Source organism: Mirounga leonina, unplaced genomic scaffold (assembly GCF_011800145.1).
Source record: "Mirounga leonina isolate KUSES-001 unplaced genomic scaffold, KU_Mleo_1.0 Mir_127, whole genome shotgun sequence".
NCBI lineage: Eukaryota > Metazoa > Chordata > Mammalia > Carnivora > Phocidae > Mirounga > Mirounga leonina.
In genome coordinates this window covers 12465735-12478672 of record NW_023270316.1, presented here as the reverse complement: position 1 = coordinate 12478672, position 12938 = coordinate 12465735, and the positions used below count along the sequence as shown (strand labels likewise).

At 46.2% G+C, this 12938-nt stretch overlaps 1 long non-coding RNA gene across 1 annotated transcript; it reads right to left on the bottom strand.

Annotated features, from left to right (window-relative positions):
* Positions 1–754: 754 nt before the first annotated feature.
* Positions 755–8052, bottom strand: LOC118009124. Its single transcript, XR_004678821.1, has 4 exons — positions 7945–8052; positions 1776–1932; positions 1370–1406; positions 755–975 (listed from the first exon to the last, which is right to left on the bottom strand). It is a non-coding gene; the product is annotated as an uncharacterized LOC118009124 (long non-coding RNA).
* Positions 8053–12938: the final 4886 nt, after the last annotated feature.

The window sequence follows — 12938 nt, the reverse complement described above, 5'->3', positions numbered from 1 at the left end:
TATGCCTGCAGAGCCTTCCCAGATGACTCTGCATCTCTAGAGAAGATGCTGGTTAAAGCTTATGCAGCTCCAATTCATGCGAGTTCTGGGGTGTGATTCAGGGTAAGGATCCCCGGCAGTTCTGGGAGGGGAGTATCTTGAAGCGGATAATTATGTCCTGTGTGGTGGGAGGGACTCCTTAATTGCTGAGCGGACAGCCACACCCCAGGGCAGGGCACAAACCCAGGACTGAACAAGGGATCTGAAGTCACCCTGGAGTGATGCAGTTCAGAGGACTGTCACCACACTGGGTTGTTCCCTGGCCCCTCAGGTTGGAGATGGACCATCACCAGCTCTCACTAGCTCTCTCAGGTCACTTCCAAAATTCTGTCCCCATAGCTTTGGGTTCAATATTCTGATGCTCATGGAGTGTGTTCTGTTCAGATAAGAGCCCACAAGGGGAATATCAATGGTTAGGAATCTGGGAGAGAAGCTGCAGAAGGCTGGGTCTGGACCACCTTTGTTGGGTCAATAGGATTTCGTGTCTCCCTACTTGTCTTTAATGTGAAAATCATGTCGCTGATGCTGGACAAAGTATGGGGAATATAATAAAAACAAAATTGACTCCTGACCCCCAAAGCCCCTCCACGAAGGTAGGAGAGAAAGAAAACAGGTTTATTACGGAACCACATTAAACCGGAATGTGATGAGCATCACAGGCCAGCAGCCAGAAGGGTTGCAAAGACAGAAAGCATCTCTCTTCATAGCTAAGTGGATAAGTCGTTTACATTAAGCAGGTTTCGAAAGGTGGAGTCAGGTGAAACTTAGGTGCATCCCCCCCTGGGGAAACGGGGTGTTACCTTCCTTGATGATTACAGACAAAGAGATGGCCCCCAGGTCTTTGAGGACACAATCCTGAGTTGTGAGACTGGCAAGTGGTTTCTGTGGCCCATAAAAAAGATTTATGACCATTTGAGAAGGATGAAGAAAGGAATCCTGAAAGAAAAAGGAAAGGTGGGGAGTCTTTTTTCCCCTTCCTTTTCACTGGGAGAATGAAACTTCTTATTTTGTATTTGTATTTGCCCTTACAAAAGCCACCCCTGAGTCAGGAGTCAGGGACTCGGGAGCTGGTTTAGGGGACTGAGCCAGAACCCAGTAGCCATCAAGCCTGTGGGATGGCCCCGGGATGTGGGAGCAGCTCCCCCTTGGGATGAGTTTCTCTCCTCCCTGGGCCACCAGCAGCCACAGGGAGGGAATAGAGCCTTGTTCCTGGCTAGAGACACCCAGGGGTGGGGGGTGGGGGGGGCGGGATTTATAAGGGCTTCTGTCCTCCTTTCCTTCCTCCCACACAGCCCAACCCCCTCCCTGCCCCACCCTCTTAGATTCTCACGTTTTTATCTCCGATCTTGACGCACAAGATAAGGTTTCTATAATGGAAAATAAGAGCAAGAACGAGTCAGGTGGTGAGTCAGAGCCATTCAGCCAGCAATTTCAGAAAGGGCTGACGCTGGGGCTGCCGCGGGAGGCAGAGCATCACAAGCCTTCCTTCCCCCTCCCTCCGAGGAAGGCTCTGGAAACACCGCCCCTGTCCTGCTGTTCCTTCCAGGGCACTCTGGTGGAGTGGGCGTCCTGCAGTTTCTGAAACATGCCCTCCGCGGCCCAGGCCCCTACAGTGGGTTTCTAGCAAAGCTGTCAGAGGTTGTGAAAAAGATCTCGATTAAATCATAAGGTCAAAGCCTCTGCCTCTAGACGGGTCATGACCTGATGTCCTTGGGGCAGATAACTGCTGGTCTTACCTTAAATTAAATGCTGACCTTGCTACAGTCTCCTGCTCATTCCTGCTCTTTTGTTCGCTCATTCCCCTCTTCAACAGAAATGGATTGATGGCCAGCTCCGTGTTGGCATCGCTCCCACAGTGTGTGGATGAGGGACAGCTTCTGCCTCCGCAGGTCCCTACAGAGAGAACAAACGCGTCAAGCTGTGGGGTCTGAGCCATCCATCCCTGCCCCCCGCCGGGGTGAGCCCTGGCAGTCACCTTGGCATATGCTCTGAATCCTGTTGTTCCTCACCTGGCTACCCAAAACCCAGGTTCGGCTGCTGTCCCTGGAAAAGCCAATACTCAAGAGACGAGTTTTGATTAGAAAGGAGTATGAGCTTTGTTCCAGAGGCCGGCCACCTGCGGGAGAAGGCAGACTCTTTTTTTTTTTTTTTTTTTTAAGATTTTATTTATTTATTTGAGAGAGAGACAAGAGATAGCAAGAGAAAGCACGAGCGAACGGGGAGGAGAGGGAGAAGCAGGCTCCCCGCTGAGCAGGGAACCCCATGTGGGACTCGATCCCAGGACTCTGGGATCATGATGAACCACCCAGGCGCCCTGAGAAGGCAGACTCTTGCCCAAAAACCAACTCCGAGGTTTCTGCCTGGCCCCATGATTTTTAAAGGAATTTTTAGGGCAGTTAACCAGTAAAAGGGAAGCAGTGTGGTCTATAACACTTGATTATGTGCAGACCCAATGGTGCCGGCTACAGATGTTACCAGATGTTCAGAGGTAGTGGGGGGCGGGGAGTTTGGGCAAGAGGGCTTGGTTGGTTCTGAGTCTTTCTAGGAAACAATGCATGATCGATAGATAAAGAAAGGTTTAGTTAATTCATCACTCAGGCTGAAGCCACTTGCTAAAGTTGGCTGAAGGGCCTAACTGGCAGCCTCAACCTTCCCAAATCTTCAGCAGGAAGACCAGGAAAGCTTTCTTGAAGAGCACCTGGCAGATAAGGCTGCTAGGACGCGGGGCGCCTGGGTGGCTCAGTCAGTTCAGCGTCTGCCTTCGGCTCAGGTCATGATCCCAGGGTCCTGGGATCGAGCCCCGCATCGGGCTCCCTGCTCAGTGGGGAGCCTGCTTCTCCCTCTGCCTCTCTCTCTCTCTCTCTCTGTCTCTCATGAATAAATAAATAAAATCTTTAAAAAAAAAAAAAAAAAAGGCTGCTAGGACGCTTAGCTGTGGTCTCGGCCTGGGGCCACAATCCATGATTCAGCTGTGCTGTCAGGTGTGCCCGTGCAAGGTCAAGGAGCCAACTTCGTCTTTTCTCGGGCACGCCCATCCCAAGCATCTAAGTTATCATTAACTCTGATCAGCATAGTGATAGTCAACAACCTTATATCTCCTCTGTTCTGCCTTGGGTGAATTCTTCCATTGCCCTTGCCCCTGGCCTCCACCCGATAGGGTCACCCCACATTTGGTGGCCCCCCCATCCGAGACCCCACATTGACAACATTTGCAACATCCGTCCTTGCCCTGGCAAAGCTAAGCCAAAAAAAATCTCACATCCCCACTGAGTTCAGTTGATAGCGAGTGACTAATACCCTAAAGTGGTTTAGTGATCACAAGAGAAATTACTGTCTCTACATCAAAACGTTAAATGTAAAAACTGACTTCTAAGTTTTTTCATGATACCATTGCAGTAACAATTAAATACTTTCTGGCGATATTTCAGATTTATTCCTGTAGCCCATGAGTTCAGACTTTGCTGAGTTTAGTCTTTGATATTTGTCTTCAACATCAACTGGGTATTGATTTTTTTTTTAATTTTTATTTATTTATTTGACAGAGAGAGAGATAGCGAGAGCAGGAACACAAGCAGGGGGAGTGGGAGAGGGAGAAGCAGGCTTCCTGCCGAGCAGGGAACCCGATGTGGGACTCGATCCCAGGACCCTGGGATCATGACCTGAGCTGAAGGCAGACGCTTAACGACTGAGCCACCCAGGCGCCCCAACTGGGTATTGATTTTAACAGTCAGTCATTCCCATCCAGCCAAAATGATCATTCAACGCACCTGTAGTCACAGAGGATACCCTTATGCTGAGTCTACACAGTTCTAAGTGACTGGCCTATGGGGAAGTCGGGGTGCGGGTGGGTGTGAATGAAGGACAGTGAAGGCAAAGATCAAGGGTAACCAAACAGCTGAAGGAGTTGTGAGCTCAAGAGCTTGTGTGTGATAACATGAATCTTGCAGCTCACCCTACACTGACCCCCACTTCCTTCTCAAGGAAGGGGTGTCTGTGTTTCTTTTTTGAGGCCAACGTTCTGTTTGGTATGAGCATTTTAGCACTTGAGCTCCCATCTTGTCCCCACTCTGACCCTGAGTTCTTTTGTCCCCAGGCCTTCTTTTTCCAAGACCTGGATCTTGCCTTGTCCCCAGTCTTGAAGGGCCCCAAAGCCTGCTCTTGAAAGCCCAAGCTTGTAGCTGCGTCCCTACTGCCCAAGGCCAGGTTCCGTCTCCCAGAGCCTACCCTCGACTCCACTGCATGCCCTCTCCTGAGCTGAGCACCAACTGTCCAGCATGGGCTGGTTCTGCTCCTGACCTGACGTGAACTGAAGCCCCATTAACAGGGGGCACAGCCGCCACACTATTAAATAGAGAAGTGTGCTTGATTGGAGCTTTCAGACAAAATAAATTGGAATTTAAGAAATCTTTGGAATAAATAGGTAAAGGAAGAAAAACATATCAGAGGTACAGACATTTAAGAAAATAGCTCTTGTACCAAGCCACACAATACCTGGCCTTGAAATGATACTGATTTTACGAGTTAACAGGGAGTGAGGACCCTAGGAGGAATCATACCAGTTCATGGGGGAGGGCAAGCGGATAGCTTACTGCTACAATATCTTACTTCATCGTGATTCTGTGTCTAGAACAGTGGAGTAGATATCCAGAAAAATGTGCCGTATAATCAAATGAATTGGAAAATTCTTCCACATCTGCCTTTCCAAAGCATGCTTGTTAAATTTTGGTTTAAACATTTTCAGTGCTTAGGGCGCCTGGGTGACTCAGAAGACTGAGCATCCAACTCTTTTTTTTTTTTTTTTGGTTAAGATTTTATTTATTCACAAGCAGAGGGAGAGAGAGGGAGAAGCAGGCTCCCTGCTGAGCAAGGAGCCTGATGCGGGACTCGATCCCAGGGCCCTGGGACCATGACCCAGGCCGAAGGCAGCCGCTTAACCGACTGAGCCACCCAGGCGTCCCAGCATCCAACTCTTGATTTTGGCTCAGGTCATGATCTTAGGGTCGTGAGATTGAGCCCCATGTCAGGCTCCATGCTCAGCTGGGAGTCTGCTTGAGATTCTCTCTCTCCCTCTGCCCTTCCCTCCACTCTATCTCTCTCTTCAAATAAGTAAATAAATAAAATCTTAAAAAAAACCATTTCCAATGCTTACGTTTTCTCTTTTAAATTTAAACTTTTTATTCTGAAAAAAACCCTCAGACATCAGAAAAGTTATAAGACCACAATAAAGTACAATAAACTCCATATACCCTTCATCTGAGTTCACCAAATTAGTCATTTTTACACATTGCTTTCTTGCTCTAATTTTCTTCTTTCTTTCTCTCCCTCACTCTCCTTCCTCTGTCCCTCTCTCTCACTCATAATATCTCGTAAGAGCAAAGACATTCTCTTACCCATGGTACAATTAGTCCAAGTCAGGGGATTTCATAATAATTCTATTCTATTATCTGACCACACTCCTCAAACTTTTTTCCAATGGTTTGACCATCTATTGATAATTTTAGCTTTAATCAATCATTACAATGATGATTCAAAATGCAATGTTCTATAATTCCTTCTACATTTATTAGCCCTTTAAAACAACCCAGAAAATTGCAGATAAAGCTAAGTTCTTCCACTGTTTCTCAGAGGTAGGGTATAAAATTATTATTTTGATGCAATATTCCACCATCGATTCCACATAGTTTCATTTTTTAATTATTTCAATCCTTGCTTCATCTGAGTACATTGTGACATATGGAGCCAACTTAATTTTTTTCCCAAGTAATGACCTTATTTTCTTATCACCATTTGTTAAAAGTCCATGTTTTCTCCCAATGATTCGCTATGACACCTTTATCAAATTCTAAATTCCCACATAATTTGGGTCCATTTTGGTGTTTATATTTTATTCCATCTGTTTGTCTTTTCATGGCCCATAGTCCCTGTTTTAATTATAAAGCTTGTGTAATATGTTGTGCTATCTGTTGGGAGACAATTGTCTCTGGGTTTCTTGCAGTTTTGCACATCTTTTGAGCTGAAGATGCCTTTGTTCTGGGCTATCTTTCGAGGATATACGAATAGCAAAGAGCCGTGGATGACAGAGATCATTTCTCCTGGAAGCAAAGGGCAGGCATACTTCCATCATTATAAAAGATCTGGGCTGCCTAAGTTCAGGGTTTCTTCCCTGTCATGCAACCCACCTGGCTCTCTGTGTCACCTGTGGCAGCTAGGGCATAGGAACCCACACAGGAAAAGGTTGATAATGCTGACACTCTGCTTTAGCCAGGAGTCTTGTGTCTTCTACCATCCCATGAAACTGTGGGAGGCTAACTTGTTAGCTTATAGGTAGGGTAAAATCTCTGACCCTTCCCCAGTTGTTGACATCACTTTGTAAGGGAGTCCTTCCTCAATGCTCCTCTTGGTTAGAGTTTTCCTGGTACTCTTGCATGCTTATTTGTCCAGTAACCTCTAGAATTAATCTAGTTCTCAAAGTCAATCAATCAAACAAAAACTTGTATTTTATATGGAGCATGTTAATTATACATATCAATTTCAAGAGAGTCTACAGCTTCATTGGTGAGTGTTTCCCTTTTCTATGTTCTCATGGTCAATCTTGTAATCCAGGTCTTTATCCATTTACACTTGAACTATGGGACTTCTTAAAATCAAATCTTGGATTTTATTTTAAATAAATGAAAAGAAAACCCTTTTAAACCTTAGGATGAAAAGCACAGTGGCCAAAACGTGGTCTGTCATTAAAATAGAACACACCCCATAGGGCTTTCCTAAAGGTAAGTGAATTCATGCATGTGGGTCAAGCATGGTAAGAACTCAACACACGGTAGTGATTGTGATTATAACTATTTCTTTTTTGCAGCAGTGATCTTTCATCTCATATGGTCAGAAAAATCCCAGTTCTAACCATTTTCGTATGTGCAAATATGTATGGTGAGGACGCTTAAATAATTCTTATAATATGGAAATACGATTTATTGGGTGCCTATCTGACATGGGTACATTAATTTGACTAATATGGTAATGATCACCTATAAATAAAGTCCTCTCCCTAAATGTATCTTTTAATTGAAAACATTTTACATTTCTCATGGAGGCCACTACTTCATCATTTTTACAATTTAATGAGGATGAAAGCCCTGCTCATGCAGGAAGAGATAGTAATGGATGGTTTTGTTCCTTATCAGAACCATTAAGATAATTCTGAGTCCTCTGTCCTTGGAAATGTTTGGGTCATAGACTGAAACTGATGGAAGGCACAATAATCCCGTTTTTAACTGGAATTTTCTTATTTGCTTTATTCAAAGGTGTATTTTTCAGTTCTCATTAATTCATTTAGATATTAAAAGTCCTGCCTTTTCTGCCATAATAAAGTGCCCAAATGATTTCCATGATAACATGCTAGCCTAAATCTGAAACGTAAAGTAGTCGTTAGTTGTTAAGAACAAGCTACTGGTGGCATAACAACCTTTTCCAGGGGCAGGAACAAAACCCAGGCAAAGCCAGGTGGGATCTGAGGCATGGTCTCCCAGCACCAAACCACCCCCACCCCATTCTTATGGCTCCTTAAGCCCCATTCCAGCTGGAGAAACCAAGAAGCAAGTTACCATCAGCTGGTTGGCAGGGATGAGAAAACCGGATGAGCACATTTCTCCGGAAGAAATATGGCTCATGAGGAGTTATGAAGACAAGCGGGAGAAAGGCACTAACATCAAAGTCAGCCCTGATGATGAGCTCTGGTTTCAATCCTCTGCCTCAGTATTCCACCCCCCCCCCCCCCCCGGCCCAGGTCTTTTGATAATTTAGAGAACCAGACCTGCTGTAATCTGAAGAATTCTACATAAAGAGACATACAGAAATGTGGCTGACATCCCTTATTATCATGCTCACTGGCTTTCTTTGACAACTTACCTTTGAAAAAAGCTTCAAGTGCATGGACTGGTTCTCTAAGAACATTCTAGCTGAAACCATATTTCCTGTTTTTTCCAGGGATAGTTTCCACAGGCCCTTCCAGATCCGGTCTCCACCCATCTCCTCTCCGCTCTCTGTCCCGGGACGCTGGTCTATAGGGACGGTATCAACGTCTCCCTCGCTCTGGCTTCTGGTTGGATTCAGCCAAGGAAAGGCGGGAGGAGAAGGAAGTCCAGAACTCCCCCTTCCGGACTGCCTTGGTTGGCTGCATCCCCTACAGCTGAGGTGATCTTTCTGGCTTTCAGTAACGGCTCCCTCCTTTTGCCCCTGAAGTCTGGCACTGGTGAGGTCTTTATTAGACCCAGGTGCTTAATGGTGCTGTGTTGATTCCTCCAGCTTTACCCGCACCTGCTATGGCTCCTAGAGCCCCTCCTCATGTCCCCTCTTTGAGTGGGCCATCTCTTTTCTGCTGGGGGCCTATTCTAGTTGCCCAGGGCCGCTGTGACAAATACCCAAGATGGAGCAGCTTAAAATGACAGAAATTTGTTCTCTTACAATCTGGAGTTTAGGACTCTAGAATCAAGGTGTTGGCTGCCAACAGGGCCATGCTCTCTCCGGAGGCTCTAGGGAGACTCCTCCAGGCATTTCTCTCAGCTTCCGGTGTTACTAGCAGTCCTTGGCTTGCAGATGCATCGCTCCGATCTCTGCTCCCTCTTCACAGGGCTGGCACCGCTCTTGTGTCTCTGTCTCTTCTTCTAAGGACACCAGTCATATTGGATTAAGGGCCCACCCTACTCCAGTGTGACTTCATCTTAATTTAAGGACATCTGCAAAGACCCTGTGTCCAATAAGGTCACATCCACAGATATAAGGGGTTAGGATTTCAACATATGTTTTTGGAGGGTTTGGAGCTCAACCCACAACAGGGCCCAACCGATATGGTGCCTCAAGTGGGCTTTTCTCTCCCTCCAGATTCCCATGACCCCTGGTCTCCTCCACTGGTCCTCCTTCTGGGTTCACTTTCTTCAAGTTGCTCTCTTTCTTGATTTCTCAATTACCTCAAACTCTTCTTTCTGTCCTGGTCCCATTGCCACCCATCCAATGTTTTTTTAAGATTTTATTTTGTATTTTTTAAGTGGAGCCCCACATGGGGCTTGAACCCATGGCCCAACCGAGTCCACGTTACCTAAGTAGGTTTAGGTTGGGATTTCTGTGACTTGCAGCCGAAGGCAAGTGCACCACCAGGTTTTCCTTTTGTTTTTTGTTTCTTGTTTCTAACCGACTAAGCAGATGGAAAATAACTGAACACAAAACAAATCAGAAAACCACTTTCTTGGATGCAAGATGGCCAGATCAGAACTTGAGGCTGACTGGTTCTCAGTGTCAGGATGTCGATGGGGGACACTTCCACTCTTCCCAGACCCCTGGGGTCTCAGCCCCATCAGGTCTGCCCTGAGTGGACGCCGCAAACAGGCTCGTGGCTGGACGTCCCGTGGGAGGAGCGCGCATGGCACGCTGACCTGCCAGGCGGCTTTGGGTTTGGGGAAAACAGGTCAGGGAACCACACCTGGGGGAGGAGGCAGCTTTCCCATGCACTATGAACAGACTGCTAGAAAGAATAGAGACAGAAAGCATATTCATTAAAAAGAAGGCTGCAATTAGGACTTCTGGATAGAAATGAGGACTGAGCACAAATATTTACATCTACTCCCTCCTTAAACTCACTAAATGACAGTAAAGATGGTGAAATATATATTTTTAACTGTATAAACTCACAAGAATTGGAGAGAAGACAATATTGACAGTTTTGGAAGCCGAACAGCAGATAGATGAATGGTAACTTAGCCGACTTCAGAAAACTGGATCCCAAGCCAGTAGTAGGGAAGCGACAGAACTCGAATTGCATGCATACATATACACACGTTTGCACGCACACACACACAGCTGAGGAATCAGCAGCCCCAGCACCTTAGGAAGCAGGCGTGAAGGTGGGGCAGCAGGTAGGAATTCGATCATTAACCTCCCCGCCCCCCACACAGCTGGGTGCTTCCACCCCCCCCATCTCAATGGCGGCTTCATCTCTGGAGAGGGTAAAACCAAGGGTCACAGGTTCAGGAGACAGCTGACACAACTGGGGCTAAGGTGCTGGTTAACAAACAACAGGTGGGTGTAAAGGAAGGTTTTCCGCATGAATGTAAGCTCCCCCCTCCCCCCACCCACCCCTCCTCCTCCTCCTGGAGCTTCCCCACTCCCGTCTGGATCTAAAAAGGCCACCTTCTGGGTTTCTGCAATAAAATGGTTCATCCAGATTTCCCTATCTGTAGACCACGGTCATGTGCACAGAGCTTCCAACCAGCTCTTTAGACCCCTCCTCTTAAATCGGAGTAGACAGCCAAGAATCATAATTTATCTGAGGAAATGTGCCATTTGAAAAACAGACTAAGAAACAAGCGACTCAGAAAAAAACGGCTTAGAGGGAATAGAGACAACGCAGGGGAAGAAGACTTCAGAATACCCGTAGTGGTGGTCTAGAAGTCAGGAGGGCAGAACAATCAGCCTGAAATAGCTGGATGTGACCATAAATAACGAGTCAGGTAATTAGAAATACCTTTTGGATTAAAGACAGGAGGGCAGAAATTAAAAAAAAATACATTAGAGAGTTTGGAAAATAAATCAAGGATTTCTCAAAAACAAAACAAACAACAACAACAAAAAAAGTAGGGGAGAAAGAATAAAACAATTCAAGTCTGGTCAAAGAAGAGGAACATCTAAATACCCAGGAGTTCTAGAGAATGGAGGGAAGATGATTTTTTAAGTTTTTAATTTTTATTTTTTAATTAAAAATTTTTTTTAAAGATTTTATTTGAGAGAGAGAGAGAGAGAGGGAGTGCCAGCAGGGGTGGGTTTGATGGGGGAAGAAGGGGGAGCGGCAGAGAGAGAAGCAGACACCCCACCGAGCAGGGAGCCTGATGCGGGGCTCCATCCCAAGACCCCGAGATCATACCTGAGCCAAAGGCAGTCGCTTAACCGACTGAGCCACCCAGGGCCCAAGGAGTTTTTTTTTTTTTTTAAAGATTTATTTATTTATTTGAGAGAGAGAATGAGAGAGAGCACATGAGAGGGGGGAGGGTCACAGGGAGAAGCAGACTCCCTGCCGAGCAGGGAGCCCGATGCGGGACTCGATCCAGGGACTCCAGGATCATGACCTGAGCCGAAGGCAGTCGCTTAACCAACTGAGCCACCCAGGCGCCCCGCAAGGATTTTTTTAAATTCATGAAAATGTCCCAGAATCAAAGGAGAGGAGTTCCCAGATGGAAAGGGCCACAGAGAATCCAGCTCAACAGATAAAAATAGACTCATGCCTGGGCCAATGGCTGAAATAGGTGATGGGGATTAAGGAATGCATTTGTTGAGATGAGCACTGGGTGATGTATGGAAGTGTTGAATCACTATATTGTACACCCAAAACTAATATAACACTGTATGTTAACTGGAATTAAAATTAAAAAAAAAAAATGGACTCACACCAACATCCGTCACCATGAAGTTTCAAATTCCCAGAAGCCAAGAGATGATCCTACAAGCCTCTAGAGAGAACGTTTTCCTAGGAAAGATCAATAATCAGAATGGCTTGGGCTTTTCAGTAGTGACACTGAAAAGCTCAGAGACAATGGGGATGGTCTCAGAATTCCCAGGGAAAATAGCTCCCGACTGGAACTCTACACCCGGCCAAATGTGAAGCAAATGGGAGACAGGATAAAAACCTAGACATGCAAAACCCAAGAACAATTTACCCCCCATGTCCACTTCTCAGGAATCAACCTATAGAAACGTGCCCGACCAAAACCAGGAGTAACTAAGGGAGAAAGGGGCATGAAATACAGGCTAGGGGAGGTCACAAAGGCAAGAAGTGATGGGGATTTGAAGATCATTTTACAAGGATCTTTTTGGCCTCCAGATTGTAATCTGCTAAAAAAAAAAAAAAACCAAACCCAAAATTCAACTGAGTAAATGTGAAGATCTAATTGGCTTTAAGTGATTCAGAATCAGGCAGCAGTCCACCCGGCCAGGAGGGGTGGGGTGCCCCAAGGGGGCATACAAAATGGAAGGTTTTTATAGGAAGGGGAGGGCGGCAAGAAGTTATTAGCTCAAGAAAGGAAAGGATTATTTTTGGCAAGGTGGACTTCCTTTGTGGAAAGGGCTGGGGGGGGGATGTCTCATCATGCAGATGAGGAAGACCCCATCTTCCTTTGGGGGATGGAGAGGGTCCAGGTGCAGATCACCTCATAGGTGCTAACCAGAAAATTCCAGATTAATTGGCTTAAGATTCTACTCCTGCAGAGGTTGAAACTGCCTTTAAGTCTTGGCTTGCTGTCCTGGGGGCAAGTGACTCCGCCCTGGGCCTGTGTTTTTCTGTTTAACAAATCCCTCAGTAGGTTCCAGAAGAAACCTCTTGAAGATGATGAAATTGCTAGGACGTGTCATGTATTTGGTCACATCGAGAGGAGATTTACTAAGCCGAGGGAGATCTGGAGGTTGAATTTGTGAGGATCTGTAGAAAAATAAGCAACCTTGAAAAGGAATGATTAACTCCAGGGCCAACAAGCCAGGGTTATCATCGTGCACCAAGGGGAAAACTAATCACAGCGTATGGTGTGGCTTATGTGAAGATCACACCGACTCGAGCACAACAACGTACCAGTGAATATTGATCTAACTAAAATCACCACGTGGCTGTGCTGAGAGGATGGGGACCCCATCCTCCCCCTCATGCAAGTGCACATTTGTCGCTGCTGTGAACGGCAGGGTGTGCATCGAGAACAAATTCTCCTTCTCTACAGTAGGAAGTTAACATAGAAAGCTTTAAACTGAGAAGCCAACCACTGGTTGTATAAGCAGGCTATTTGGAGGTCAACAATTAGTTGCAAGAGTTCAAAGTGGTTGCCCCTAGGGAGTGGGAACCGGGCGGGGCAGGAAAACCGGAGGATTGCTAT